The sequence below is a fragment of the Schistocerca piceifrons genome, chromosome 3 (assembly GCF_021461385.2).
Source record: "Schistocerca piceifrons isolate TAMUIC-IGC-003096 chromosome 3, iqSchPice1.1, whole genome shotgun sequence".
Taxonomy (NCBI): domain Eukaryota; kingdom Metazoa; phylum Arthropoda; class Insecta; order Orthoptera; family Acrididae; genus Schistocerca; species Schistocerca piceifrons.
Genome location: NC_060140.1, coordinates 322,247,031 through 322,250,174, shown reverse-complemented (window position 1 = coordinate 322,250,174; position 3,144 = coordinate 322,247,031). Strand labels below are relative to the sequence as shown.

At 40.0% G+C, this 3,144-nt stretch overlaps 1 non-coding gene across 1 annotated transcript; it reads left to right on the top strand.

Moving 5' to 3' along the window:
- Positions 1-2,471: 2,471 nt before the first annotated feature.
- Trnat-agu lies at positions 2,472-2,544 on the top strand. The gene has a single exon. It is a non-coding gene; the product is annotated as a tRNA-Thr (tRNA).
- Positions 2,545-3,144: the final 600 nt, after the last annotated feature.

The following is a 3,144-nucleotide window of genomic DNA, read 5'->3' as shown; positions in this document are numbered from 1 at the left end:
CTGTGCAGTTATTTTTGTTCACCTATTTTTGAACTACATAACAGTTAAATCACTGAACTTACTACCTCATTTCCTATAAAACCTCTCCTCACACAATAAACTTCTTTGAAAACTCACATGATTGACTTTTTGGTAGCCTGTTTTCTTATGTAATAGCAATATAAAGGGCGCTTTAAAAAATGCGTCCTTACAATGTATTGGTAAAAACTAGATGAAATGTTGTAATATACCTAGGAACCCATTCCTGTTGAGATGAGGTCCAGTCTATCCTCAGGGCCCATCTGTCCTCTCTTTCCCATCTGATTGTTACATAGTAGATACTGTAGATCGTGCTGCATGTGGTTACACACATTCAGACACATCTTCCAACCCTTCTTCGCAGTGAGGTATACCCTCTTCGAAATACATCTGGCTCAATTTGGAGTGCATCACATGCACTGGCCTCACACTCTTGTAACATAGGTTGGTCATGCAACAATGCCTTTAATTGCCCACCATAGCAGAAATCCAGTGGATTCAGGTCTGGTGAATGGGGAGGCCATGAGCTGGACCACGTCACCCATGAAACTGTGCGGTAGGTACTGTCACTCGTGGCCCATCATGCATAAACGACAGTCATTGCCTTTATGCCATTGTAACAGTCTCAAATATTGTAGGTAATTTGTTGCAAAGAAATTAAACGGTCTGTAATACCAAAAATGAAACAGCAATAATCGAAGTCAGTCATTGGTCAGAAATGTGTAAACAGCATTTCCATTCTTATGCATACAGAGAACAACAAGCATTTTACATTTTTTTTCCTTGCCCTAAATCTTTCATAGAAACATTTTATGGGGTCAGTATATGTAAAATACTTAAACAGCAGCAGTAACAAGTACTTCATGCTGGTATCAAGTAATCATAATGATATAAAATTTCATCTTGGAGTGGGTAATATGTAGATATCTAATGAGACTGCAATTGCAGCAAAGTACAATAGGGCTGATAGTGGTTTTGTGCTTTTCTTTCATAGTTTATGAATTTCACAAATGTTTGTAAGAATTGTAAAACATTAGATGAAAATTTTTAGGGGAAAGGGGGGGGGGGGCAGTTACTGCGGTGTACAATGTTATGATGAAAGCAAAAGATGTTTTTGTCTTCTTGGCTAGTGGGATAAGGAAATAACTTCCTGATCAGCTCCCATATTTTAGGTACTGATATTTATTGTATGAGTAGTAGTAATATATTTTTAACCACCACCTTGAAAAAATAAAAATATGTAATTTGTTCGTTTGAAGATATATCTGCAAGCCTGGCACAGATTGAAATCCCTTCACCTCAGTACTTCAACGAGAGGGGGAGGGTGGGAAGGGGAGAACGGGAGGAGAGAGGGGCATTGTTAAACATTTTGGCTCCACTAGCAGGGTGCTGTGGTACTGTGATGTGAGCAGTTTGTTATTCGAGACTGCAGATTAGTACCTACAGACAAACGAAAAATCAATTAAATAATTTTTTTTGTAAGTGATCATCAAATTATTCACAAAATGTGTATCGCATAAGTAAAGATGGAAAAAAAAGGTATCAAACATCTTCAGAGCATCTGTTTGGCCTGCCTCAGTAGTTGTTTTGCAGGAGTGTCCCCTTTTCACTATCCAGCAATAGTAAATATGGTCGTACTCTGTTCCTCTCAGTACCTTTGCACTATTAATGATATTCTGGTGATAAGCACTCATTGTTCACATCAATGCAATTTGATGGGAAGAAATCAGATGTGACAGCAAAAAGAAAAAGTTCATTTTTTAGTGACATTTTACCTTGCAGATATCCATACTAGTAAAGATGAGGTGACTTACCGAACGAAAGCGCTGGCAGGTCGATAGACACACAAACATACACACAAAATTCAAGCTTTCGCAACAAACTGTTGCCTCATCAGGAAAGAGGGAAGGAGAGGGGAAGACGAAAGGAAGTGGGTTTTAAGGGAGAGGGTAAGGAGTCATTCCAATCCCGGGAACGGAAAGACTTACCTTAGGGGGAAAAAAGGACAGGTGTACACTCACACACACGCACATATCCATCCACACACACACACACACACACAAGCAGACATATTTAAATATGTCTGCTTACTAAGCAGATGTGCTGATCATTACACCAAGTGGATGCGGGTCGCTGCAACTGCATGGACTACTCTAGCGCACCTCCCATCAAAGACGCTCAAATTCGCAACTTCTGTCGGACACTATTGATGTAGTGCCACTGATCATTAGCCTCAGTACTCGCGGCATGCTGATTCCTGTATGAGTATGAGCTGAATAAGGTGATTACAGCCAACGATCCCTTTAGTGCACATGAACACCAGGGTTGATCTCTTACGAGAATCGGCGAGATACCCCAAGTAATGAGCCTAACGAGCAGGGGCACAACGTAAGTTGTTTGTGGTCTGACAAGAGACATTCTAGGGTAATCAGTACAGTTGCAGTGACTACTGTGTCCAGGTGGCATAGTGTTCAATGCATCTGCCTAGTAAGCAGGAGACCTGGGTTTGAATCCCAGTCTGGCACAAATTTTCAGTTTGCACCATGATATAAATCAGTGCCCACTGGCAGCTAATGTTTTTAATTCCATTGTGTCTTAGTAATAAAAGGTGAAAGTAACTGATTAAATGAGGTAGCATAAACTTTTTTCCGTGTATCATCTTCTAAATAACTGAGTTCCATGTAGTTGGAATTTTCACAAATACTATTAAGCACTCCAGTTACAGTTTGTTGTTATAGTGTGCAGATTAAAAGGTTGTTTGTGGGGTCCAACAAAAAAAGTTGATCCTGACAAGGAAAAAACCTGCAATTACTAAGGTTTTATTGATTGCTGTGGAGGCATTGCACGAGTGTGTGTGATGAAGCTTGTGACACTAATGTAATTCTACAATGCCTGCTAAAGGTATTAGTTCCACTTGGTATTACTAGGTGCCAGACTTCCTTCCATCAGTATCATCGTGGCGAGTGGTTAATGGGGGTTCTGTGCCATTATTTATAAATATATTATTTATGAAGATTCCAGTCTGTGATAGTTTTACCATAACAGTGGACAAAATCGAGTACACGTAGGACGTTACACACACACACACACACACACACACACACACACACACACACACACACACAC